The following is a 27,999-nucleotide window of genomic DNA, read 5'->3' as shown; positions in this document are numbered from 1 at the left end:
GCCTCTGGCCACCTTGTTCCTATACCTCCCAGTACTGGGTCTGGATCCTGGCTCTATGTGCCAGGAAGACATTGATACTCCCCATTCACGCATCTCTCCATAATCTCCAACGTTGGCAGCTTTATCTTGGGAATCTGTCTGCCTGAGGTTTTCTGTTAAGTAGTGTCAGGAGGACTGAGGAGAAAGGCAGAAAAGTTCACGAGAGTCGAAGAAGATTGAGGTAAGAACTCACATCTGGGTACTGCCTCGTAGTTTCAAAGCACTTTGATGTGTGATCTGAAAGCAGCCTTTTAAGATAAACAGGACTGATGACATTATTCCTTCTACAGATTTTACAACACAGGGTCTTAAAGGTGACATGACTCAGTTAAGGCCACGCAACCACAGGAAGAGCCTAGAAGCTAAGACATACTACATGCTCCAAGTTCCTATAAAGAAAGTGGAAAGAAACAGGAATAAGAGGTAAGAGAGCAGCCTATATAAAACAGTCAGATGTTAGGCCCAACCCAGGATGTTGAAGCTGGGAGATTCCTGTCCTGATGAGCTCAGAGGATTAGTATAGGTTCTCCCACTTCCCCCGAGAAGTAACTGTGAGACACACTGAGGGTATGTGTGATGACGGAGTGTGTCATCATCTTAGCCACGGACACCTTGAGGGTACAGGTTGTGGTCCACATAAAGGCTATGCGGCTCTGGTGCATTGAGGGGGTGTGAAAGGGAGAGAAGCAGAGAAGGGAGAACAAAAAAGGGTGGAGGAAGATTCAGAGAAAGGAAGAGAGCCCTTCCCTTAAGGGAACTCCCAGATACAGAAGTCTAAATAAAGAAGACAGGACACGTCTCTATTAATAAACCCTACGATTATAGTATAGTACACACAGAAATACTGACGTGTCAAGCAGGAGACCAGAAATGACAGAGATTGATGAGAAGAAATATACAAAACAAAAACATACAGACAAAAACTTAACAATATAAACAGGAAAACCAAAGTTGCTCTAGAGTCTCTAGACCCTTTGCCTACAGCACTGAAAACAGAGCATCCCTGGGGCAGCAGTAGGCTCTGTCCCCAGGAAGGCAGGCAAATGCAAGCTTGTAGCCCCAGATAATCCCTTCTCTCCTTTGCCACTAGCACTTCTGGGTTCAGGTGACGTCAGCACATTATGTACCTGTTGGGAAGAGACCTCTGGAAGGGTGAAACCCCAGAAGAGGCTTCAGAGCAGAGTTTACAAACAGCACACTTGGCTGCACCCTCTCCCACCATCTGGGACAGTGACACCCCTCCGTGTTCTGCTGCAAGAAGCTGTTCTCTCCATATTATTGCAAATTATGATACGCCCAAAGAAGTTCGATTAAAGAAAAGAGAGCAGGGACTTCCCTGGTGGCGCAGTGGTTAAGAATCTGCCTGCCAGTACAGGGGACACGGGCTCGAGCCCTGCTCCGGGAAGATCCCACATGGCACGGAGCAACTAAGCCCGCGTGCCACAACTACTGAAGCCCGCATACCTAGAGCCAGTGCTCGGCAACAGAAGAAGCCACTGCAATGAGAAGCCCGCGCACTGAAACGAAGAGTAGCCCCTGCTCACCGCAACTAGAGAAAGCCCCCGTGCAGCAACGAAGACCCAACGCAGCCAAAAATAAATAAGTTAATTAATTTTTTAAAAAAGAGAGCATTCATCAACAGATGAATGGATAAACAAACTGTTGTATATCCATACAATGAAATATTATTCAGCCTTTAAAAGGAATGAAATTCTGATACATACTACAACATGGATGAAGCTTGAAAAAAATTATGCTAAGTAAAAGAAGCCAGAAACAAAAGGACAAATATCGTACAGTTCCACTTACGTGAAGTGCCTACTCTGGACACAAATTCATAGAGACAGGAAGTAGCATAGAGGTTGCCCAGGCTTGAGGGGAAAAGTGTACGGGGGTTATTGTTTAACGGGTACAGTTTTTATTTAGGGTGATGAACAAGTTCTTGAAATGGATAGCAGTGATAGTAGCACAACAATGTGAATGTAATTAATGCCACTGAATTGTATACTTAAAAATGGTTAAAAAGGATACATTTTACGTTCTGTGTATTTTACCACAATAAAATTTTTTTTTTTTAAAAAAAGAAGACAGGGGCTTCCCTGGTGGCGCAGTGGTTGAGTCCGCCTGCCGATGCAGGGTGCACGGGTTTGTGCCCGGGCCCGGGAAGATCTCACATGCCGTGGAGCGTCTGGGCCCGTGATCCATGGCCGCTGAGCCTGCGCGTCCGGCGGTCCGGAGCCTGTGCTCCACAACGGGCAGTGAGAGGCCCGCGTACCGCAAAGAAAAAAAAGAAGACAGGAAAGCAAATGGAATAGTGCTGGTACAAACAGGTGAGAAGGGAAGAACAGTCTAGTCCAGGACTGTGGAATCCAGCTGCTGCTGTCACCAGGAGCTCAGCCCCGTCTTGGCAGTGGAGGTGGAGGCCCAGTGGCGCAGAGGTCAGTTATCACAGACTTGCCCAGAGCTGAGAGCCCATGGAGGGCCTAGCACAACATCAAACAACTCAACAGGGGACCTGGCAAGGCTGAGTGGCAAGGCCAGGGGGAGGGGAAGCAGACAGGGGCTTTCTTTCTTTCTTTCTTTCTTTTTTTTTGCGGTACGCGGGCCTCTCACTGTTGTGGCCTCTCCTGTTGCGGAGCACAGGCTCCGGATATGCAGGTGCAGCGGCCATGGCTCACGGGCCCAGCTGTCCCGCAGCATGTGGGATCTTCCCAGACTGGGGCACGAACCCGTGTCCCCTGCATCGGCAGGCGGACTCTCAACCACTGCGCCACCAGGGAAGCCCCTCTTTCCTGTTTTTTTTTTAATATAAATTTATTTATTTATTTATTTATGGCTGCGTTGGGTCTTCGTTGCCATGCCCGGGCTTTCTCTAGTCGCGGCGAGCGGGGGCTACTCTTTATTGCGGTGCGGGGCTTCTCATTGTGGTGGCTTCTCTTGTTCTGGAGCATGGGCTTTAGGCGTGTAGGCTTCAGTAGTTGTGGCATGTGGGCTTCAGTAGTTGTAGTTCGTGGGCTCTGGAGCGCAAGCTCAGTAGTTGTGGCACACGGGCTTAGTTTCTCCGCAGCATGTGGGATCTTCCCAGACCAGGGCTCAAACCTGTGTCCCCTGCATTGGCAGGCGGATTCTTAACCACTGTGCCACCAGGGAAGTCCAGACTGGGGCTTTCTGAATACCATGCTCTGTGTGTATGTGGTGTGTGTGTGTGGTGGTGGTGGTGGGGGGGTAGGGGCGGGGATGTAGAAGGGTTGAGGGCAATGTATAAATCACCTTTTAAAGAAGCAGAGAAAAAAGTCAGCTTTCATCTACTCAGTCTCCCAAAGTCACCCCATCATCAGCTCAGAGCACATAGGCATCTGCTTAGAACAGGCACAGCTAAGGCCTTCCTGACCCATGAGGGAAATACAGGGTCTCCAGTCTTTCTAAGGACCTCATATACGATCTCAGTTGATCCAACAAACTAAGTGGATACTACCACCCTTATTTCACAGAGAAGAAAACTGGTTAAATACCCTGTCTAGGGCCACACACTAAAGCAGAGCCAGAATCCAAACCCGAGTTTGGCAAAGGCCACACTTTTCCCACATTACTGCCTTGAAGGTGCTTTCCAGACACGAGGGTTCTTTTTCTCAGGGACCAGTCACCTTATAAGGTATAGTGCAGTGATCAAAAGCGCAGGCTTTGTGGGCAGGTGGGCCCAAACCCCGGATCTACCATCACTACCTGTTTGACCTTGGGAAAGTTAGTTAATGTCTCTGTTCTTCCATTTTGGCATTGATAAAATGGGGATGATAATAGTAACCCCACTTAAAATATTTCACAAGATTTTGAGATAATTGAATAATCCATGTAAAAGCACACACTGCCACCACACAGTAAGCACTCAAGTATAATTATCGTGGTTATTATTTAACACTATCAGTCAGCGCATTTCAACTGTTGGGTCTGGAGTCACTAGAGACCTGCTCACCATCAGAAGGTGAGTGGAGAAGCACTGCAGTATTTCCCTTGCTTCTGCTTAAGGAAGAAATGAACACCTTAAGGTCATCCAGACTAACCTCTTTTCCAGTGTTAGAAACCATTCTCTTCTTACTGCTCCCTAAAGCTCGTACTCTCTCTTATATTAAACTGGGATCTAATTTGTGATCTCCACCATCAAAGTGATTGGCATGCAGTCTCACAATCTTACAACCACCTTTTTAAATAGCTTCTTTTTTTTTTTTAATCCCCTTTCAACAGTTGAAGAAGTTGAGGCCCAAAGTCCTATAGTGGTCAAGCCTGGCCATGAACCCAGGTCAGCCTGAATCCAAATCTCCTGCTCTCAGCTATTGTATGGATACTTCTGCATCAGAGAAGAGAGGGAAAGTCTACTACATGGTAGAGCGGAAAGTAGGTGTGGTTGAATTCCAAATACCTGGATTGGAATCCAAGCTCTGTGACTCTGCACGAGTTCCCTACCAATAGCATCTATCATTTAGTGAGCACTAAGCATTTAATGAGCATTGTCATGTGTCAATCACTGTTCGACTTATTTTCACAGATAAGAAAATTGAGGGGCATTTATGCTCAAAACCACAAAGCTCCTAAGTAGAAGAGCCGCCGAGTTTCATTCTCATGCTGCCTGATGCTTTTCTTTTTATCATGTTTCTCAGAGCCTCAGTTTGTTCATCTTTAGATAGGAATCAATATTCACTCCCATTTAATTCATTCTTCAATAAATGAGTGCTTACTAAGTTCCAGATCTTGTTTTAAGCACAGACATATAGTAATAATAGAAACTGTACATTTTACTGCCTACTTTGTGCCTGGTACTCTTTTGTATATTACATGAAATTATGAAGATTAATGATTCAAAATGACTAACATGACATCTACTCAATAAATGGTAACAGTTATTATTTTCTTCTATATCACAGCCTTAACCTTTTTAAACTGTCACATTTCCTGTTGTCTTCATTCTTTTCTTTCTTTCCATTTTCTTCCCCTCCACTAGTCTGGAAGTTATATTATTCCTAGTTTTTTAGTGTTAGCCTAGAAATCTTAAGAATCCTAGAATGTATATTTAACTTAAAAACTTCTGAAAATCAATATCTTTAGCCTCTTCCCAAACAATACTCGGACCTTAGAACACTTAAACTCTACTTATCTTCCAATTTATATGCTATTGTTACTGGCAAATTTAATTACAGCTTCACTTTATTGCTATAAATTAGACACTGTTATCTTTATTTTCTTTGTGAGTAATATTTAGATTTAGCACCACATTTACAATTTTCTTTGCTTATCATTCTTCCTTGTACCTTCCTTGTGGGTAATTTTTCTTCTTCTTGAACTATTTCCCTTAGAAGTTGCTTTTGTGGAAGGCCTATTGGTAGAAACCTGGTTTTGTTTGTCTACAAAGGGCCCTATTTTGCCCTCATTCTTGGAAGATTTTCACTGATGACAGAATGTTGTGTTAGCAGGTTTTTGCTTCAGAACTTTGAAGATATTATTCCACTATCTTCTCGCTTTACTGTTGAGGTTGAAGAATCTGTTGTCAGTCTAATTGTCATTCCCTTGAAGATAATTTATCTTTTGGGTTACTTTAAAATTATCTCTGGTGTTTCGTAGTTTCATTATTGTGTGTCTAATGGTGAATTTTATTTATCCCTCTTGGGATTCATTAGGCCTCACAAATATAATGATTATACTTCATCAATTCTTTTTTTTTTTTTTTTTTTTTACTTCCTCAATTCTTGACCACTGCTGCTTTAAACATTGTCATACTCCTATTTTCTCTATTATCTCAGTATGGAGCATTAATTAAGTGTATATCGGGATGTTTTTACTCTATTCCTGGGGTGGGGAAACTATATAACCTGGGCCAAATCTAGCTTGCTGCCTGTTTTTGTAAATAAAGCTTTATTGGCACACAGCCACATCCATTCATTTATATATTGTCTGTGACTGATTTCATGTTTCAACAGCAGAGTTGAGTAGTTATGACAGAGACCATATGGGCCACAAAGCCTAAAATATTTACTATGTGGCCAATCTCTGATCTATTTTCTATGCCCCTATACCTCTTCCACATTTTCCATCTTCATCTCTTCCGTCTTCCATTGTCTATAATTACTCAGAAATATCTTACAACTCGTTAATTTTATCTTTAGCTGCAAAATACTGCTTTAAGCTATTCATTGAAATTTTAATTTCTTTTATTGTATTTTTTTCATTTTTAGAAGTTCTCTCTGGATATCTGCCTGGTCAATTGAGTTTCCTGTCCCTACATCATTCTTTCAATACCCTCCTATTTCTTTTAACATATTAAATACATTAAAAATTTTTCTATATCCAATAACTCCAATGTCTGCAATTTTTGTGGGTCTGATCTGTGAAGTGTTATTTCTGCTGTTCAACTTCATTGGTAATCAGAGAAATGCCAATCAAGACCACTAAGAGACACTATTTACACCATTCAGTTGGCAAACATTCGAAAGTCTGATGATACCAGGCCCTTGAGAGGACATGGACCAACAGCATCTCTTACACTTTACTGGTAGAGGCAGAAGCACTACAAACATATTGGGAACAATCTGTCATTATCTTATAAAGCTGAATGTCCACATAGTAAGACCTAGCAATTCCCTTCTGAGACTGATGCCTAGGAGTGGCTTGCAGAGAAAAGCATGAACAGGAAAGTTTGTGGTAGTACTGTTCATTATGGTGAAAAAGGGTGATAGCTTCGCTAATGGACTATTACATAACAGTGAAAATGAATGAACTGCAGCTACACTCAACAGGGACGAATCTTAGTATTATAATATTGAATGAAAATAAGCAAGCCCCAGAAGACTGTACACAGTATATATTTTTAATAAAGAATATGAAGTAAGATTAAATAATATATTTGTTTAGGCATACATATGTTTATCCAAAGAATGGTAAACACAAAATTCTGGATAGTGGTTGGGATGGGCGCTGAGGTAGGGGGATAGCATAGAAAGGGCTTGCAGGTGGATGCAAAGTATGGTAGTGATCTCATCTTTGGATTGGGTGGTGAGTTTAGGTGTCTTTAACAGGTTATTAAAATACATTAATAACCTATATAAATAAGTAGCAAAAGAGAGACATACATAAACCAGTGAAGAATATGTATCATGAAACATCCATTTTTGTGCACCAGAGAAATAAAAGGAAGAAAAAGATAGAGCTAGAGATCAGAGAGAGAAGAAAGAAAAATATGTTTCCAGTATTTCCGCCAGCAACATTTTTTAATCTGCATGATCAAAGTCATGGATCTTAACCAAAAGTTAAGTTAGCAAGACTCTTTTAGATAAGACTTTCTGTTGTCGACTTCACGGTCTAAAGTTGCCATTTAACAACAGTCAATATACTGCATTTGATCATGTTAGCTAGTAACATATCAACCAATTTAGAAATTCTGATTTGGGGCGTGGTGAGGGGGGTGGGCTGGGCGCGGTGTTGGGTAGAGGTGGGAGTAAAGGGAAGCAGGGCAGAGGGCTGGTTTGCATTATTCCTCTAGAGACCAGAGAGCCAGAAGGCGGGAGGGGCACAGAAGGAAGGTGGGAGGGAGAAGTCGGCAGTGACCTGGTCCCCCGCTTTGGGTGGGGAGAGGTGGAAGAGAGGCATTTCATTTCACAATGGAGGGAGAGAGCAACTGGGGGCAGAGGCCTAAGCGCCAGTCTCCTCTTGGATCCAAAGTGAAATAGCTCGGGGAGAACCCCCACCCCTTCCCGCCGAGACTTCCTGGGTCCTCTTGCTGCCACCAACCCCACCCAGACAGGGAGCTCTATGCAGGCTCTGGGCGCGGGAGGCCAGCGATGATCTCCCGAGCCTCCCGCCAGCACGAAATCCCCGGCCCAGCCTCCACATGCTGCCTCGCCGGCCTCTGTACGGTAGGCGGGCGGAGCCCCAGGGTAGCAGCTGGGCCGCCGTAGCTCCCCGGGCCCCCCTTTCCGCTCGCTGGGCTGGTCTAGCCCTCGCCCTCGCCCTGGCCCGGGGCGGCCGGATTCCGACGTGTCGCAGCTCGGCTCCCAACGCGCCCGGGCCTGGCCACGGCAGCAGCTGGGGCAGCAAATGCCTCGGCCCTTTCCAAGTCTGGCTCTGCACCAAAGCCCGGGAGAAGGCGGGCGGCCTCCACCCCTCCGCCCCGCGATTGCTCAGAGGAGGCAGTGACTCACCGCGCCGTCAGGCCCGGCAGCCCCCGATCCTCCCCCAGGACTCTTGTCCTCCCCGTGCCACACCCTGGGGAAGAATCTCCACCTTTCAGCCTCAGGAGCCCTTCCAGGCCTCACCCCGCCCTTCACCTAGCCTCCCTAAACACTCGAGAGCTCAACCCTGCGCCTTCAATGACTCAGCCGGCTGCCCAGCACAGTTGATCCTCCAGAGAGCCCTGTCCCGGCGCTGCTGTGACGGCCGGGCGCAGGGCCGAGTCCCCCACTCTGCCCAGCACGCCCGCTTCACGAATGTTGATTATCGGCGGCTGCATGATGTCAGAGGACAGGGACAAATACCGGGGTGCTTCTAGATGTTAGCATCCCAGTGGAAGGGAAGGCTGTGGCAAATCTGAGAGCCTTTGACACAGGACACTATGGTGTGTATGCAGAGTGTATGATCTCTTCAGTCCTCACTCCTCCGCACTGGGATGAGGGAGAGGTAAAACTGGAGGGCACCCCACACATGTGGGGAACCTGAGCCCTAGAGTAGAGTGTGACCTGGTCAGGGTACAAGTGGGGACTGTGTGGATTCCCTGCACTCAATTTTTCTCGTCTGTAAAATTGAGGGAGTTGAGTGATAGCCCCTTCCAATTCTGATATAATAGGATTCTAGGATTTGTAGCCTTAAACACTGGTTCATCTTGACATCCTCAGGAACACCTCTGAGCTCTAACAGCGTACTTTCACACATGTATAGTGCTTTTAACTTCTCAGAATACTTCTATTTAGATTCTACACTCTCCCCCTAGATTATCTATTAACAGTTCTCATGGTTAGAAACAAATGACAAATGAGGAAACCTCAGTTCAGAGGTTAAGGGGTTTGCTCAAGGTCGCGCTGTTAGCTAGTGGCATGGTCAAGAGTGGAACTCCATTAAGGGGCTCTTTTTAGTGCCTCTAGAGTTCCAGCTTTTTTACCTACTTTGAGCAAACCATTCACACTTGCTGGGTCTCACCCTCCATCTACAGCATGGAGAGAACCCACCCTACCTAGGAAAGAGGGCTCAAATTTTAGATGAGCTGGAGAAAAGGCCTTCCAAACCTCAGAGGAGTCACATGAGTGAGGAGGGGCTTCCCCACTCAAGAATCTTCGTTGTACAAAGTACTTTTACATCCACTGTCTCATATGATTCTTGTAATGATCCTGTAAGGTATTCAGAATTATATTATCTGATATTTTAAGGAGAATGAAAAGGCTGAAGTTTAGCAGTTGGGTGACACCTGCAATGATAACACCCAGTCTGTTATCTTCCTGTGTTATGGCAGGAGTTTCTGGAGTAACTAGTATAATAACAAAGATTCCTCTATTTCATAATGGAAACCAAAGCATCTCCCTCCATCTTCCTCATCTATCTCCCTAAGGTGGCCCAGGAAGGAGGAAGGTACAGGGATGAAACCTCCCTAGGAAGGAGGAAAGTGCGAAGGTGAAACCTCCCTGTGGGCCAGGGCACAAAGTGGTGGAAGGCTTCCCCAGAGTCACATAGGGAGGTGGCACCAGCTCGTGGATGAACCCAAGACTTCATGTCCCAGCCCTTGAGCCTGCACTGAACAAGTGCCAACATTCTTCAGATAAGTCTATATCCATCATGGTGGTCACCAAGACTCTCTGTCACTCTCAAATGTATAATTGCTGGTTCGTGCAACCTCTAAGAGGCTGACACCTTAGGCTTTCATTCCAAAGCATCCTAACTGTTGAGGGGTGTTGAGCTGCCTACCAAAAGCACAGGGACTTTCTGTCTCCATCATATGCACTTGACCTCGTCTTTGTCCCCAGCCCTACGTTTGCTAATTTTGGTGGTGGTGGCAGCCTCTTGCTCTTCCTAACTCCTTTCTCTCTGCCCCTCCTTGATCTAGTCCTCGATGATTATTTAAAAGACAAAAACAAAAAACATTTCTTTTCTTTAAAAATATAGCCCAAGATGGGACCTCCCTGGTGGCACAGTGGTTAAGAATCTGCCTGCCAATGCAGGGGACACAGGTTGGATCCCTGGTCCAGGAAGCTCCCACATGCCGTGGAGCAACTAAGCCTTGCACCACAACTACTGGGTCTGTGCTCTAGAGCCCATGAGCTACAACTACTGAGCCCTTGTGCCATAACTACTGAAGCCTGCACACCCTAGAGCCCACGTGCTGCAACTACTGAGCCTGCATGCCTAGAGCCCATGCTCTGCAACAAGAGAAGCTACCACAATGAGAAGCCCGTGCACCACAACTAGAGAAAGCCCGTGCACAGCAATGAAGACCCAACACAGCCAAAAATAAATAAAATTTTAAAAAATAATTGAAAAAATAATAATTAAAAAATATATGCAGCCCAAGATAAAATATACTAGGCTTCTTTCACACATACCCATTTAAGAGAAAGAAGGCGGGAAAGCCATGTGGTTCTTTCCAACCAGGGGCTAGTGTGAGAGCAGGAGGAGCCAGCCTCTCTGCCATTAATGAGTAATTCCACTCACAGGTATAAAAGCCACTTTACATTACAGGGGCTTGATTTAGGGTGTTCCACATCTTCTTCCAGAGAGCCCGGCCCTTAACGGAGCCTGTGTAAAAGCCACTTTACATTTTTAACTCTCACTTCAAACACAAGTTGGCCTGGACCCTCATGTGGGATCCAGACACACAGAGGGAAAGAATTTTCAAAGCCAATTCAAGAATTCCAAGCTTTCTCCCCTCTCTGATCTCTTCATCCCAGGTTCAGACCCCTGTGCCCCACCCAGGGTGGCTCCAGACTGTCAACTTTCAAGGCAAAGGGTGCAGGCAACAGTATCTTTATTTCCCTTCCAAAATCACATCAACCTTTCGCCTCAGGTTGCCTGCTATATTATTTGATTCCATGGACCTTTTTTTTTTTTTTTTTTACGGTATGTGGGCCTCTCACTGTTGTGGCCTCTCCCGCTGCAGAGCACAGGCTCTGGACGCGCAGGCCCAATGGCCATGGCTCACGGGCCCAGCCGCTCCACGGCATGTGGGATCCTCCCAGACCGGGGCACGAACCAGTGTCCCCCGCGTCAGCAGGCGGACTCTCAGCCACTGCGCCACCAGGGAAGCCCATGGACCATATTTTTAACTGACTTGTGGCCAGTTTCTTAGGATGTAGGAAAATGCTCATGACTTAGTATTGGGTAAGAAAAATTTTGAATCAGAAACTTGATATTCAATGTAGTCCCAATTTTGTTTTAAAAATGTTTAGAGTCACCTCACCTACATATATAAAAGAATAAAAGAGAATACACCAAAATGTTAACAATTATCTCTGGACTTATGCAAGTCTTACTTATCCCTTAAGGAAAGCATGCAAACCAGAAAGTACAAAAAACAGATTCTGTGAGTGGGTATGCAGGGGATGTTCTGCCTGCTTAGGGTAAGAGAGAGGCAGAGTTGCCTAGGGCTTAGACAGGATAACTAAGGAGCTGAGTAAGAAACAGCCCTGACTTACACTGGCGCACGAGTTAGCTTCCAGTTAGACAAGGGACTTTGGGATTGGCCAGCCTTGCGGAGCTCTGAAGTACAGCTGTTTACAGCAACAGGTGCATGAGATAAGCTGAGTAAGTTAACAGGAGAACGTGCACTTCACCAATCTGAATACAGCTGGGATCCTGGGGTGCCTCATGTTGTATTTATTCCAATGATCTGACCTGTTTGTGCCCAAAACACTAGTGAGAGAAGTGAAAAGGGAATTACCACCACTGCCAGGGTTCTAAGATGGAGCCCCAGCCCTCCTCCCCGCCTTGTAGTGGCCAGGTAAAGTTATACAGAGGCAGCCCCAGGGAGCCTCAAAATCTCCCAGCAGGGGTCCGAGGAAAAGGAAACAGGTGAAATGGGGACAGCTTCCTCAGACAGGCTTAACAAATCCTGGAGGCCAAGTCCCTAAGCAAAGTCTCCTGGGGCACTGGCTACTGTTTCTTTTCACAACCCAGTCACCAACCTCCCAGGAAGATCCCCCAGTCTCTGCCACCAAGCCCAGCTGAGCTGTTACCCCCTCCTAGGTGCCCTTGCCTCCACCCTTAGAAGTTTTGCTTTCCCCATTCTAGGTTTGCAAATTCAAATGCCTACACAGACCAGGCAGGCGCAGAAATGAGTGAAGCAGGCTGAGCATTAGGCAGTAGGCAGCAGGGAGAGGAGGAGTCTGTGGCAAACTAGCAAGCATACGCGTGTCTGAAGGGGGCGGCAGTTACTTAGTTTCTGCTAACTGTTGCCATGGAAAAAAGGCAGGAGTTTTGTCAGACTTCCACTTTTGGAGAAGAGGCAAGAAATCTGGATTTCTATGGAAAATCTTATTTTTAAAATTTGCTAACCAACTCTAAGTAATCTGCAGGGTTGTTTGGGTATGAGGAGAATTGGGAGTTAAAACATCCCTGCAGTACACTTAGGCCAGACTATTCATTTTGCACCTGAACAAACGGCAGCCCCGATCTATCCCCAAAGTGACAGAGCAATTTTAAGGGTTCAAATTCCACATCTCGCAACTTCTAATCTAGAACTCGTTCCTCTAGACCACCCTGCTCGTCACTAGGAGTCCTTCGCAATTATTCAGCATGAGATGATGAAGTGTTGAACAGGGATGGTGACCCTGGGAAGAAAAAACATCAACTCTGCTGTGATCTTGACTCTAGTTTACAGAAACATTTCTATTTGTTTATTCATTCATTCATCCATCCAACGTTTACTGATGATCATTCCTTGAACCAAGAGCTGTGCTAAACACTGGCTAAACAGAGCTAACGAAGGCACCACTCCTCCCTTCAAGCAGCTCATAGGCTGTGTGTGGGCCAGGCTGATGCTGTAGCCAGAGCCACAAAAGTTGACACGTCCCGGCAACCACACTGCCATAGGCCTGCTCACACGAACTTGGTTAATACTCACATGCTCACTTCTTCTGAAAGCATCTCCTGTCACTGGATGCCATCCCTGAGAGACTGGGAGGGGGCTGGAGAATCTCCTCTGCTCCAAGAGAGCCTGGAGCACTTAAGTAATCCATAGGAAGCAGGAGCAAGAACCCACCCTCTCACTGCCAAGCCCCTTCCAGCGCAGGGAGGGCAAGTTCTGGTTCATGCATTACCTTGGCCAAGCTGCCACTTCATACCAGCTAAAGTTTGTGTGGGTGCGTAGTGGGCAGAGAGGAGAAGATCCCAGACTGGGACTCTCCAGCCTGTTTATTTTTTAATATTTATTTATTTATTCATTTATTTTTGGCTGCGTTGGGTCTTTGTTGCTGTGCGCGGGCTTTCTCTAGTTGCAGTGAGCGGGGGCTACTCTTTGTTGCGGTGCGTGGGCTTCTCATGGCGGTGGCTTCTCTTGTGGAGCATGGGATGTAGGCTCATGGGCTTCAATAGTTGTGGCTCGCGGGCTCTAGAGCGCAGGCTCAGTAGTTGTGGCGCACGGGCTGAGTTGCTCTGTGGCATGTGGGATCTTCCCGGACCAGGGCTCGAACCCGTGTCCCCTGCCTTGGCCGGTGGATTCTTAATCACTGCGCCACCAGGGAAGTCCCCCGGCCTGTTTATTAAGTAGCCTGCTTGAGTCCAGTGGCAGCTGGCAGATGATCTGCATGATAGCAATGGCATCCTTGGGCCACAGCTTCTACAACCAAGTAGAGCACCATCACCCAGTCTGGCTCCCTGCATCAACAAGAGATTTCCCGGCATGGCTCTTACAGTATACCTCCCGGGGGAGGAATGCAAGGCAGGAGCAAATAAGGTGAGGTGACTGTAGCTTTCCACCTGCCACTCTGCCTTATTTTGCCAGGAGTCTTGCTGTGCAAGGATCGAGCACAATCTTGGAACTGGCACTGAGAGGGTAACCTGCCATGTGGAAACGATGGAGTCCACAGTCAGCCCCTAAAGCCCTTTGGTGGAGAGTTGCAGGAAGCTGGGGCCTTCTGGGCCTTTCAGTTACCTGGAGACAATGGGCTATGACCCTTTTATAAAGGTACTCAGCCCAAAAGTTAGCAGGGAGCAGGTGGGCAGGCTTGTGGGATCCATGGAGAAGGAAGGGAGAACTGGAGGGATGGAAGAGGAAAAACTGAAATTCAACGAGGACCTACTATGGGCCAGGCCCTCAGAACATGTAGCACTCTTTATTAATATGTTATCCTCTTTTTTCAGAGAAAGTTGAGTCCAGTCACGGAAAAACTTGTCCATGGTCACAAGGATGGCAAGGCAGACTTGAACCCAGTTCCGTTTGACTCTCCCAAATCTGGGATTGGGAAGGCTGTCTGGGTGATTGAAGACAGAGGGCATTGCTATATAGAAGGGCATGGGAAGAGATTCAGGATTTGGTAAACTCTGGATCCTGGGGCTGGAAACCCAATGGAAATTAGCATTATTTTCTCTAGGGATAGAGGAGCTTGGCATCCTATTTCCTGTTCCATTAAGTGTACTTTCCAGTGTTTGAGAAATCTCCTTTCACCTGCTCCCTTCACAGGGCTAAGTGTCTTAGGTCAGACGTACAGGACAGGAGACACAGATGGATATAGGGCCATACTTTCCTTTAGACTCCTCCATGTTGAGGGACTGTTCCTAATGTCTCCCATCAAAGTAGAGTTGAGTAGGGATCAGAGGCACACCCAGAGGGTTACCCCAGTTATTTCAGTGGCCCATCCTCCAACAGTTAGAATATTACCCTTTTCCCTCTGACCAAGGGAAGCCCAGGAGTGCAGAAGATACTAAAACAAAATCCACTCAATGATTTTTTTAATTGAGCACTTACTACATGCCACATACTATTTTAGGTGGGATACATAAGTGAACAAAAAGACTAAGATCTTTGCCCTCATGGAGCATACATTACAGCTGGATCAACGTAAAATATCTTTTTTTTTGGTGAGTCTTGGTTACTAGAAAGGGTCTTAGTGTCAGACAGGCCTGGGTCAGATATCAGCCTAGCCCTAACTTAGCTTACTGAGTGTTAGCTTTCTTATCTATAAAATGAAACAATGACACATTGTAGGGATGTTGTAAGGATAAAAGATAACGCACATAAAATGCCTGGCATATAGCAAGAGTTCAAAAATGGTATTCTTATTTTTCCAGGCCCACCTGAACATGCAGATCCTGGGACAACTCACATGCTCTCTTCTTTAGGGGCTGCATGCAGGGCATCATCTCCATGATGTCCTTAGTGACAGTCCAGTGTGGTAAAGAGCATACTTGGGTTTGCATCTACCTAAGGTCCAGGATTTCCCCTCTAGAAACACCTGCTCCCACCCATAGCCCCTGTTGAAGGGATAGACCTGGGTGGTCATGATTTGATCAGTCCACACTCTCCTCAAGCAGGCCACGGATAATTAGCTGGGGTGGACATTGGACGTGAGCTGGAAATCAGCATCTCTTGACATTTGGATGGAGAAACTGAGTTAATTTACTTTGGAGAGCTAAGCAGGAAGGTCACATCAATTTGGAGATCGAACCTGTTGCTTGGTGAACCACAATGGGTGCTGCGCATGTGGACCAGGAGGCAGAGAAGAGAGTGCTAGCAGCTCCAGAGAAAAGACGCGGTCCATCGGGTGCTGCACTGCTAATCCTGTGATATTTCTCTGTAACCTCCTAAAGCCCCCTTTTACTTGTGTTTCTTTGGGTTGGTTCTGTTCTGCAACCAGATGATGTCTAAGACAAATCCAGTACCTGTCTCAGAAGGTGGTTATTGTGACATAATTTGAAATCAGCGTATTTAGTCGACATTCAATAAATGCTGTCGAATCTCTCCCTGTTCTTGTCAACCACTCAGTCATTCAGCAATGGAAAGAGGAAATTCAGAAATGGCCTACACTTGGGTTGGACCTCAGCCTGTGTTTTATGAACATCTTTACTAATCTGTAAAATGAAGATAATACTAGTATTACTTTATTGTCTGCTAAGAATATTAAATGATGGGACTTCCCTGGTGGCGCAGTGGTTAAGAATCCGCCTGCCAATGCAGGGGACACAGGTTTGAGCCCTGGTTCAGGAAGCTCCCACATGCCGCGGAGCAACTAAGTGCCTGAGCCACAACTACAGAGCCTGCACTCTAGAGCCCGTGAGCCACAACTACTGAGCCCGTGTGCCACAACTACTGAAGCCCACATGCTTAGAGCCCGTGCTCCGCAACAAAGAGTAGCCACCACAATGAGAAGCCCGCGCACCGCAACTAGAGAAAGCCCGTGCACAGCAACGAAGACCCAACGCAGCCAAAATAAATAAATTAATTAATTAATTTAAAAAAAAAAGAACATTACATGAGATAATCCAAATTTAATACCTAGCACATAATGGATGTTAGCTCAGACTATTACTTCTACTGTTGGTATTATTTAAGATGCAACAAGTGTTGTTTTAGATCTTGATCTAGGCAAGGAGAGAAGACACGTTAAGAGCAGAATCTGGAGTGGACAGTGAGAGATCAGAGAAGGATGTGCTGGCAAGTGGCGTCAAACGACTGGGCAGTAGAGGGGACCGAAATGCGAACTGGAAAATGAGAAGGGGGCCACTGGAATAATAAGCCTTACATACATCCAGCACTTCAGCGTTTACCCAATGCTGTCATCTAGTGTATCTCGTTTGTCCATCACAACACTCTATAGGGTAGATAAGGAAAGGTGATATTATATACACGTTATAGATGGGAAAACTGAGGTTCAATAAAGATGTGTATAACATGTATCAACTGAATCTAAATCCACTCTTTTATCCTTCAATATCACAAGTAGGGTGGAAGGGCTGAAATGAGAAGTAAGGATTGGAGGAGAAACTGGAGGGTTTCTGTTGAAGTTTATTTTCATTCCGAGGTTCCATTCAGATGGAACTCCGCACATCCCGGCAACGGAACGTCTCTGCCCCATCAGATTCTGAGAACATAAGCAGGGGGTTACAAAGTCAGATGACACTGGGATGCCAGCCCAAGGACTGGGTATACCAGGCTGCACAAACACCCAGCTCCAGCACCAGGCCCTGGCCCAGAACGCAAAGGACAAGGGCAAGTCCTTCATCATCAGGCCACAGTCTCACTGGTAACACAGAGGTGCCTCTCCCAGCTCAATCCTTCATGGAATCTAGGCCTTATCTTCCTGAGTTCGGGGGTTAAAGGTATTCTCCAAGAACACAAATGCAAGTTCTCTGGAACACTGCTACAGTCAGAGTTTGCTGTGGGCGCCCAGGCTCAGGATACCTGTCCTTGAGCTGAAAGTAGGTGATTTTTAGTCCTTCCCTGCCTTCCGGACGCCACTTCTCTCCAAATACTAACACAGCGCCTGGCACACAGTTTGTGCTTACTTTGTGTTTGTTGAATGAACAAATAAATAAATAAACGAGCAAATGAGTGACAGATTGTCTCTGGCAATAAAATCGATCTGTGCTGTCCCACTACAGTGGCTCAACCCTGCTGATTCTTAGCCCCAAAATCAGAGCTCCCAGCCAACCTGGGCTAGTCAGCTGCCAAGGAAGAAGTGAAGGTCAGAGTGCTTCCCCTCCACACTCCTTCCGAGAGGCCACATCCTGAGAAAAGGGCTGGGCTGGGGACACCCAGGCAGAAGGAGGTCCTTTTCCAGGACTTCTGCTTCCCCTCTCCATTATCCTGCCTCTCCCAGCTCAAGGCCCAGCTGCCTGGGAGGGGCTGTGGAAGAAAACCAGGTCCATCAGGAGATACACAGTGATAAGGGTGGTGCCCAAAGTGCTTCTCCTTTGCATAGTCCCTAGTCCCAATGACCTTAATTGTTAATAATAGCAATCACAGCACAGCACTTTTATGGTTTCTAGCATCTTTCTTCCAAAAAGCTTCTAGCACATGACCTCATCGTGTCACACGTCATCCTAAGAGGGGCTGGAATAATTCTCCCAGTTACATGGGTAGAGAAATCGGGTACCAGCGTGGTTTGGTATTGATCTGGCTCACGCAGTGATGCACTGAGGGGCTCAGGGGCCCAGTCACCGACTTGGAGTGGGGAGAACTGGACTTGGCCTCCAACTAGTCTGGTGTCCTTGGGCGAGTCTCTAGTTTTCAGTTTTCTCACTTGCGATAAAGGGAAATTGGACCATTTCTCCAACTCTATCCATCTCAAATGCCTGGCTCAATAAAATGAGCTACCGCCCAGCCCAAAGCCTGGTGACCGACCTCCCCTGTACCAAGGTCAGAAAGCCCCTGGAAGTTTGGATGCCAGCTCTGCCTATCCTAGCATCCTAACAGATGTCCTATGAGTGCTCCCCACAAAGAAGGTTGTAGTACAGGCAGGGGAGAAAACATCAAAATTCATCCTAATGGTCCATGAGCACCAGGAGAGTAGGCAGGCAGCAGGCTGCTGCTGAGGCCAGATGCCATCCTGCTTGAGACCCAGGTGCTGGCTCAGACAGAGGGCTGGAGGCATTTCAGCAGGAGGGAGCAGACAGCCTCCCTCACCTGCCAGAGCATCCGACTCTCCACGACGGCTGAGTGTCCTCAGCCAGATGCAGCAGCACAACCCTTCCTCCCAATCTACCCCCACCCCCATCTTCTCCTTCATCAAAGCTATTTTCTCTCCTCATTCAAATCCTGTTTGGCAATCACCTCCCCCAAGAATAATTTTCAGGTGAGCCCTGCCAAATTCTGGTCCCCACATTCCCTCTAATACCCCTTCAGCTCCCGTATCACTGTGCCAGATGAGGCTTCAAGTGTGTGTCCCCGCTGTTGTCTGCCACTAGAGGGGGGAAAAATTAGACGGATATTTCCTATTTCTTCCTTTCTTAGTTTCCTCCATTCTCAATTCCCAAGATATGAAGCAGGGCATTCAGGGCACAGCAATAGTGGACTATAGATGGACAGCACTCTCCTCTCTACCCGTGGGCAGCTGCCCCGGCCAGTTACCAGAAATGCTAATGCTGAAATCTCAACCAGAGTCTGGACAAGGGCTCGGCCAATGTGTCTACCTCCAGGGCCAAAAGTCTGGATTGAGAGAGAATAGGACAGGCCGGCCTAGCAACTGGTGGCTTTACCCAAATTTCTCCAAACCCAATCCAGTGTTCAGATGAAAATCTCATCTCTCCATCCCACGGCACTGACTGTAGTTCCTGATTTCCAACATCTAATAATATTAATATTACGTTGAATCATATTAAATTGTCTTTTATAGGTTAAAAGCGGTTGCAAACTGGCAATGTCATATGGTTGGACCTAATAACTCTTTGGGGGGGGGGATCATGTTCCTTAGGAGATAGTAAACTACCTGAAGGCTTGGATTTCTGTATCTCTAGCTAATCTTTCTTTCTCTAGCTTAGGACATAGCAGAATTGTGGCCTTAGAAGGTGTTGAGTAGGTACTCAATTGAACTTACAGACAGGTGGAGATGGGGACTCTAAGAACCTGTTCTAGTCCCAAAACTTGAGGGTGTGGCTGTCCACAAGGCAGATCTTTTTAGGTCTCCTTATGTCTGGTCATCCTGGGAAGAAGGATGGAACTTAGCTACAGGCTGTTACGTTGTGCTAGACTACGATAAAGATCTTGGTTTGGGTGTTGGGAGTTTTGCCTCTTTGTAGAAAAAGAGAATCTTGAATCAGAAACGCCTGTTTGGGACTTCCCTGGTGGTGCGGTGGTTAAGAATCCGCCTGCCAATGCAGGAGACACGGGTTTGAGCCCTGGTCTGGGAAGATCCCACACGACTCGGAGCAACTAAGCCTGTGTGCCACAACTACTGAGCCTGCGCTCTAGAGCCCTCGAGCCACAACTACTGAAGCCCACGTGCCTAGAGCCCGTGCTCCGCAACAAGAGAAGCCACGGTGATGAGAAGCCCACGAACCACAACGAAGAGTAGCCCCTGCTCACCACAACGAGACAAAGCACGCACGCAGCAACAAAGACCTAACGCAGCCAAAAACATAAAAAATAATAAATAAATAAATTAAAAAAAAAAAAAAGAAATGCCTATTTGTCCAAGCTTGGTTTCAATTTATAGTGGGGGAGACGAAGGCCCAGAGACATCACCTGACTCTGTCAAGGTCACACAGTAGTCAAAAGCCCAGATCACCAGTTTTCTTTTTTTAAAATAAATTTATTTTATTTATTTAATTTATTTATTGGCTGCATTGGGTCTTCATTGCTGTGCGTGGGCTTTCTCTAGTAGTGGGGGCTACACTTCATTGTGGCATGCGGGCTTCTCATTGCGGTGGCTTCTCTTACTGTGGAGCACAGGCTCTAGGCACGTGGGCTTCAGTAGTTATGGCACAGTAGTTGTAGCTCACAGGCTCTAGAGCACAGGCTCAGTAGTTGTGGCTGGCTCAAGGGCTTAGTTGCTCCATGGCACGTGGGATCTTCCCGGACCAGGGCTCGAACCTGTGCTCCCTGCATTGGCAGGAGGATTCTTTTTTTTTCTTGCGGTACGTGGGCCTCTCACTCTTGTGGCCTCTCCCATTGCGGAGCACAGGCTCCGGACGTGCAGGCTCAGCGGCCATGGCTCACGGGCCCAGCCGCTCCGCGGCATGTGGGATCTTCCCGGATCGGGGCACAAACCCGTGTCCCCTGCATCGGCAGGCGGACTCTCAACCACTGCGCCACCAGGGAAGTCCCATGATCACCAGTTTTCTGACTCCCAGTCCCATGTTCTTCTGGCAGGCCTGGCAGCGCATGAGAACAAACTCCTCCCTGTCTGCCCCCTTTCAACTTTCTGGCTTCTGCTCTTTCAGCCTCCCTCAGCAAGACAGAAGGTGAATTGACTAAAGGATCAAGAGCCCTCTGCTACATGAAAAAAACCCTGAGTCACACAGAGCCTTAGTCCCAAGCTTTTCAGGGAGAAAAGAGAGGGGGAGAGAGAGATACACCTCCTGGAAACCTGATATCTCTCCAGAGCTAGGACCAGGCTGAAAAGGCAGTGGTGGACAGCACAGTAATTTGGGTCAGTGACAGTGCAGCCGCTATGCAGGCTCCAGCAAGGGAGGACCTAGGAGCCCTTGCTTAGCCCACACATGAAGGCTCAGGGCAGGCACAGCTGGCTTCTCTCAGAAGCACCTCATTATAGAATTCAGAAGGGATGTGAAAGGTTGGTCAGAAACAACTTTTGGTCTGTTGGTGGATTCCTCCTCTTACAATTGGGGACCCTCCTCGGAAGGCAGGTGGGTGATTCTGGAAGCCCTCAAACCGCAGGCTTCCTCAGCTGGCCCATGGCATTGTGGGGAAATGCCTGCTTCCACCCATTGCTCCTGGCCCGCCCAGCTGCCCAGCCCATTGTGCCCCAGCCACTCCCACCCAGAAAGAAAAGCCTGATGTTGACAGCAGTGAGAATGAAAACTAAGACTCCCCAGGGAGGGTGGCGAGCGAGCTGGGGGGTGGGGGGTGCTAGAGAGCTGAGAAAATATGCCCCGTTTGGTCAGTTGGTCCGGAGTCAGGGCGATGAGTGAGGGCAGTCTAGGAATCTGGGAGTCCTTCCTAGCATGTACTTCTCTCCATACCTTGGTATTAGGAAACATTTCAAATTTGAAACGTTGAAAAAAATAGTACAATAAACAACTCCAGACCCTTCACTTAGATTCACCAATTGTTAGCATCTTGTATGCCCTCTCTTGAGGTATATATATACATTTTTTGCTGAACCATTTGAAAACCACTTGCAGACACTGTGCCCTTGAATACTTTTTCATAAAGATATTCTCCTATAAAACCATTGTCATGACCACTAGCACACCTTTAAAGATTAACAAAAATTACATGTCATCTAATATCTATATTAAAAATTTCCCAGTTGTCCCAGAATGTCTTTTATGGTCTTTTTTTTTTTTGACCCAAGATCCAATTAAGGTTTCTGCATTGCATTTGGCTATAATATCTCTTTAGTTTCTTTAAATCTAGACCGGTTTCCACCTCCCCACCCTTTTCCGCAAACACATAATTTTAATGTTATTTTTTAATGAATTCACTTTTTTGAAGTCTCAGTTATCGTGTAGGATGGCTCTCATTCTACCCCAGCAGATGCTCTTTTTTTGGTTGATAACATCCAGAGATGCCTGCTTTATTTCTTACTAGGTGATTGCGTTTCAGGCTGATGACATCAAATAAGTCTAATTACCAACTAATTTTGTACCTCTGAACACCTATGAGACCAGCTAAAACACTACCCCCCCCCCAAAAAAAAACTGACCATGCTAAGTGCTTGTAAGGATGTAGAGCAAATGGAATTCTCATGCAGTGTTGGTTCAAAATGCTGCAGCCACTTTGGAAAACAGTTTGGTAGTTTCTTATAAATTATAACCCTAAAGAAGTGAACGATGTTCCCACAAAAACCTGAATCCAATGTTTATAGCGAATTTATTCACAATCTCCAAAAATTTGGACACAACCCAAATGTCCTTCAACTAGTGAATGGATAAACAACCTGAAACAATGGACCACTACTCAGTAATAAAAAGGAACACACTCCTGAGACACACAAGAACATGGGAACATCTGAACTGTGTCATGCTGAGTGCAAGTCAGACACAAAAGACCACATCCTGTGCAATTCCATCGATAGGACATTCGAGAAAGGCAAACACCGTGGTTCAGTGTCTCATGGCGGTGGTGATTATATGATGATCACTTTTGTCCAAACTCATAGAACTGGACACCAAAAAGTGTGACTTTTACCACACAGGAATGGTTAACAAGTGAATAAGTTTGTTAGAAGGGTATTTAAAGAAAAATATTGTAAGGCTATTACAAATATGTCTTAAAGAATCACCTTGTGCACACATCTTTTTGTATTTGTGAATGTGCATTTTCTGGATGAATTTCTAGAAATAGGATTGCTGGGTAAATGCATATGTTGTTTTGTTAGATGTTGCTAACTTGCTCTCCATAGGGGCCGTACTAATTTGTACCCCTGACATTGATTTTGCAACCTAGGTGGAAGATCATAGCAAGATGCTAGGAAGTGTTCTGAGCTGAGAGTTACCCTGAGCTTACCTGAGAGTCCTTAACCTCCCCACCAATAAACACAATACCCCAAGCTCCCTCTGCCCTAGCGATCCGGCAAGAAGGCAAAAGCAAAGGAATCTCACTGATTTCATTGCTGTCCATCTCCCTGAGTTATCCCGAAGATTTCTCTACTTAACTTGGGAAAACAGAGCAGAGAGAAATGATGAGGCAGAAGGCTGTAGCCAGAGAAGAACTAGAGTGAGGAGTGTCCAAATAGAGGGAGGGACCCTCGCCCCTTGACACGTATGTTCTCACCTCCCTTTTCTCTCCTTTGGCGTCTCTGCTACCCCCTCTCCCAACACAAATTGCCTCCAAAAGCTCCTCCCCTGACTGGGAGTCCTTGGCTCTGGTTCTAACTAGGTCCTGCCTGGTTTCCCTCCTCAGCCCGCGTTTATGTGGGCTGAACACAGAGGACTGGCTTAAGGTGGAGGCAGAAGTCCCCGTCATTTGTGTTTTAACGCGCGCAGAGGAAATAAGTCAGTGGAACAAGAGTGGCTCATACAAGGGAAAGAGGAAAGAGGAGACAAAGAGAGATGCTGGGAGAGGAAGCAGAGTACAAAACATTCCACACAACCCTTTTGGACTCCAGCCCCGGGGGGCCAGCTTTATTCCTCTGACCCATTCTACAGAAGGTGGAAATGAGTGGGGAAAGGATGTCATCACAGTTGACTCTGCCCAGATGTTCTCCTTCCTTGTGACCCAGAGACCTGGCCTTTCTCATCCCTCCCTCCTTCTCACCTCTACCCACCAAATAGCAATCAGAGATGACAGAAGTCAATGCATGCATGTCTGAGGAGCAAGGAACTGGCTGGGAAGAGAGCCCTGTCTCAGGGTAGGCTGGGGGGAAGAGATCAGAGGGCAGGAAGAATTATGCTGGGAAGGCAGCGAGGCCTAGGGTAGGGCATTCCTCTTCAAAGTCAAACCAAATACCTGTGTCAACCTAAGCCAAACATGATTCTTAAGGTCCTGGGACCAAGAATGAACAACCTCCTTTCCTCCCTCCAAGGCTTTGGTGGATCTGGAATGGGCAGGCCTTATCCCTCTCTCTAGGTGCTGGGTCCAAGGCCAGGAGAATAGAAAAAAAGAGAAAAGGGCCCATGGGGGTTGCTGAGAGAAGTTAAATTCTTGAATAAGAGGCAGTTTCCTGTGTAATATTTGAATTGCTGGGTCAGTGTTGGGCTGAGTGGCCCAGGACCCCTCTTCTTTTCAAGAGGCTGCGGTCAGGGTGGCAAAGAGTAAGGCTCCCCCTTACCCTTGCTCAGGGACCTCTGCCCCTCCCCCACACCACCTGACGACTTCTGGCGCTCACACCTCAGGCAAACTGCGCCAGTTCTGCCCCTAACTGCGCCCTCCCATTTTGACTTTCTTCTGACACCAAAAGCCGTAGAAATCCCACAAATCTGACTCAGCACTCCCTCCCACCATTACTGCGGGAGCAGGCTTTCCACCTTGCAGGGGGGAAACCGAAGACCACAGGGCAAGCTAGGACTCAGCCCGAATGAGGTGGATCCCCAGATCTGCTGATTCCCAGACTCCCCCAAAATGCCACCTCCTTCTTCCAACATTGACCAAGCGCCTAGGTGCTAGGAATCCTAGAGGTAAAAACGAGCTGTGTTCCTTCGAGTTGACCTTGAATCCAGCCAGGGACACGGAGATGGTAACTGGGAGTGGAAGGAACCGAGGCTCAGCACGGCCCCAGAGGCAGGTAACCTCCGCTCCAGCTCGGAGCGCCCGGTGCAAGGAGTACTCAGATTCCCGCAGAGCCCGAGGGTGGAGCGGCGCTGCAGGAGTGGCTGCGACCGGGCGTGGCCGCAGAGCCGCCGAGGGGAGGGGGCCGAGGGTGTGAGGCAGCACCGACCCCGCCCCGCGGCCCCGGCGGGAAGGGAGGGGCTGCGGGGAGTTCCCCCCCCCGCCGCCCCACCCACCCACGACTCCAGGCCACGGGACAGGCGCCTCGGCGCGCGCTCTGCTTCTCAAGGAGAAGTTCTTCCGAGCCTACCAGAATCTACCCCTAGTCAGAGCACTGAAAACGGGAAGGTCGGCTGCAGGAACGGTGGGATTATGGGCTCCCAGAATGGGAGGGCGCAGGCAGTGGGGTGGCGGGCGGTGTGATTTCGGGGTTTGTACCTCTGCAAGATGGTGGCAGGGAGGATGGGGCTCCCGGGCAGAAGCAAAGAAATAGGTTCTCCTCCCTGGCTTTCTACAGAACCAAGGCATGGATCCTGTCATGGGTCCCCTGCCCACTGGGTAAGGCCTCATTCCCATCTCCAGCAGAATCTAGGGAGAGAGGAGCTGTCTGTCCTTGGGTGCAGGCGGATCAGTCATCCAAAACCTCAGGATGAAAACTGGTTCCTGTTGCTTCCCGGCCCCCATTTCTGCTATCCTCCAATTCATTTGCTTCCTTCTTTCCAGTTTCTAACCTCTTGCCTTTACCACTCTTCCAGCCAAACTAGCTGGGACAGGGGGCAGGTGCTTCTTTTCCACGCACACCACCCCCCTCCCCAGCTTCGGTACAGGACCCACCTCATAGAGCACCCTTTTACCCCCTCCCAGAGTCAGCTTCCCAGGCCACCACCCCTAGCCAACCAGCGAGGGAACCCAGCTCCACAACTCTTCCTGGCTTCCTCCTTCTCTTAAACCTTCCCTCACCCAGCTCCTCCTAACCCCTTAGGTCCCTCTCTGTGGCCTGTCGCAGCCTAGGGTGACCCAGGTCTCTTCCCTTCCCCTCCTTCCTCGTAAAGAGGGCCTGGACCTGAGGGAGCAGAAAGGGGTGGGGTGGGGGGCTCCAAACAGGAAGGACCAGAAGGGGCAGCTCTGGGGGGAGTCTCAAGGAGGGAGAAGAGGATCTTAAGACTGCCTGCCAGACACCCCACCCAGAGGAGGAGGTAGCCTGGTAGAGTGGGATTTTACTTCCCCTCCCCACGTGGTGCCAGTTGAGTGCCCGCCTATTTCTTCAGCTGAGGTTCCCCCCTACCAGGCTGGCTGGCACTGACTGCAAGTTATTGTAAGTCCGGCAGGAATGCCCACGAGGGTACTGTCTCTGGCCAGCAGAGTGCCCACTCTCTCCCAGGATGTGGTTAGCCACTCTCGCATCCCCCACACCCAGCAAGAGAAGAGTGGTGGATCCTTCAGTGAGATGGAAGAGTGTGTGAGGCTGGACTCGTCTGGAAAGGATGCCAGCCTGCCTCTTCCACACCAAGAGCAAGCCAAGTGTTTGAGCGAGTATGTTTGTGGATGAAAGCAGGAGGGACAATCCCAGCCTTAATTTATAGCTCTTCAGCAAGACAGCGCAGTGGCCCAGGATGCTCAGGGACCCTCCCAAGGATGCCTGTGGCCAACCCCCAACCACCAAACACTCACCAGCCCCACAGTCACCAGCCTTGAAATTGCAAACTTTCCAACTTCACCTCTTCTCCCCTTTGGGAACAGCTATATATGGGGCAGTGCCCTCAGAGACACTCATACAGTTGGTTCTTGACTCTCCGCACACACTCAAACAACAACCAAACAACAACGGTACGAGGGAACTCCCAGCTTTTTCCACGACTAATTATAGACGTGAAAGTCTGAGGATGTTTTGCCAGCGGTAGAGAGAAATTGCTGAGGTTTCTCTACAAAGCCAAGGAAATTTAATTTGTACATTCCCCTTCCCTACCCCCAGCTTCTCCTAGCTCCTACCTCCAGCCATCCCCCCAGTGAGCCCCTCCCTCCCCCACTGGTGTCCCTCCTTCCTGTTGAAGATTTCATACTCATTTTTTTTTTTCCCGTTTTTCTTTGGTGCTTTCAAGAAAGGGAACGGACCCGGAAAATATTTTTGCAACAGTTTTCCATTCTGCGTCTCATTCCCAAGCCAAGGGGGAGGGGGAGGGCAGGAACGAATGGGGGAAAACAAATGCTTTTTCCAAAAGCTCAATTTGGGTATGAAGAATACAGTCCCTCCACTTCCCTACACCCACAGGCCAGGAATGACAAAAACTAGGGGGGGAAAAAGGAGAAATCACTTGTTTGATTATATGGTTTCCAAGAGCTGAATCTAGGAAGGAAATACAGTATTTGACAAATCTGTGCACACACACACACACGTACACACACCCTAAACCCAGTCGCAAGAAATATGCTAGTCAGAGGAAATTCAGGGAGTTTTAGAAGCCATTGAGAGGAAAGAAAGAAACTAAGTTTACAAATCAAGATTCAATTCATTTTCTGCAAGCCTACCTCTCTTTCTAGCAAAGATCCAGGCTTCTCCACGCGGGACTCTCCCTCTGGCTGTCCATGCACAGGGGTAGGGTGGGGGTGACCACCCAGCGGTCCAATGTGGCAACCACGCCGGAGATGCTGGCTGGTCTCTTCTGCCTTTCCAGCCACGACCAGGGAGTGGGCTGGGTCTCCTCCCCCGGCCCTGCCAAAGGGAAGGACCTCTCAGGTTTCTGGAAGGAAAGGGTGCAGGGGAGCTGGGCGGGTGTCTCTGGTCTTACTCTCCTCGGAGGGATAGTTCCCCAGGAAGTTCGTGCCCCCTTTCAACCCCCAGCTTTAGACGGTTTCAACAGCAGAGCTTTCTTGAGAAAATGCTTGTCATGGCAACAGCTCCAGCCAACTCGGGCAGACTCTGGCTCACCAGCCCGGCCGGAGCGGGAGGAGAAAGGGGAGGAGCGAGAAACGGAACGGGGGTGGGACTTGGCGAGAAGCCAGACCATTACTCCACTGTTAAGGTGGCTCGATTGCGAGCTGTGGCTGCTTCCTGGTTTGTTTTAAGGCGGAATGGGGAAAGAAGGGGAGGAATCCTCTTTCCTGTGGAGTTTCCTCCCCGCCCTTTCTCTCCCTTGTTGAAAGCAAAGTAGGGTGTGGGTGGAGCGGGAGTG

The 27,999-nt window shown here is 47.9% G+C and overlaps 1 protein-coding gene across 3 annotated transcripts in view; it reads right to left on the bottom strand.

Annotated features, from left to right (window-relative positions):
* ATP2B4 (ATPase plasma membrane Ca2+ transporting 4) overlaps positions 1-27,793 on the bottom strand; it is a 94,149-nt gene extending 66,356 nt beyond the window's left edge. The window contains exon 1 of one of the 3 annotated variants that reach the window (XM_029228067.1): positions 27,356-27,793. The gene's annotated coding sequence lies outside the window, so the exon portion shown is untranslated. The remainder of the gene's footprint in view (positions 1-27,355) is intronic. The other 2 variants (XM_029228066.1, XM_029228064.1) reach the window with 2 other exon arrangements.
* Between the last annotated feature and the right edge of the window lie 206 nt (positions 27,794-27,999).

The sequence above is a fragment of the Monodon monoceros genome, unplaced genomic scaffold (assembly GCF_005190385.1).
Source record: "Monodon monoceros isolate NGI ecotype Baffin Bay Population unplaced genomic scaffold, NGI_Narwhal_1 Super_Scaffold_18, whole genome shotgun sequence".
Taxonomy (NCBI): domain Eukaryota; kingdom Metazoa; phylum Chordata; class Mammalia; order Artiodactyla; family Monodontidae; genus Monodon; species Monodon monoceros.
This window is presented reverse-complemented; position numbering and strand designations above follow the sequence as displayed.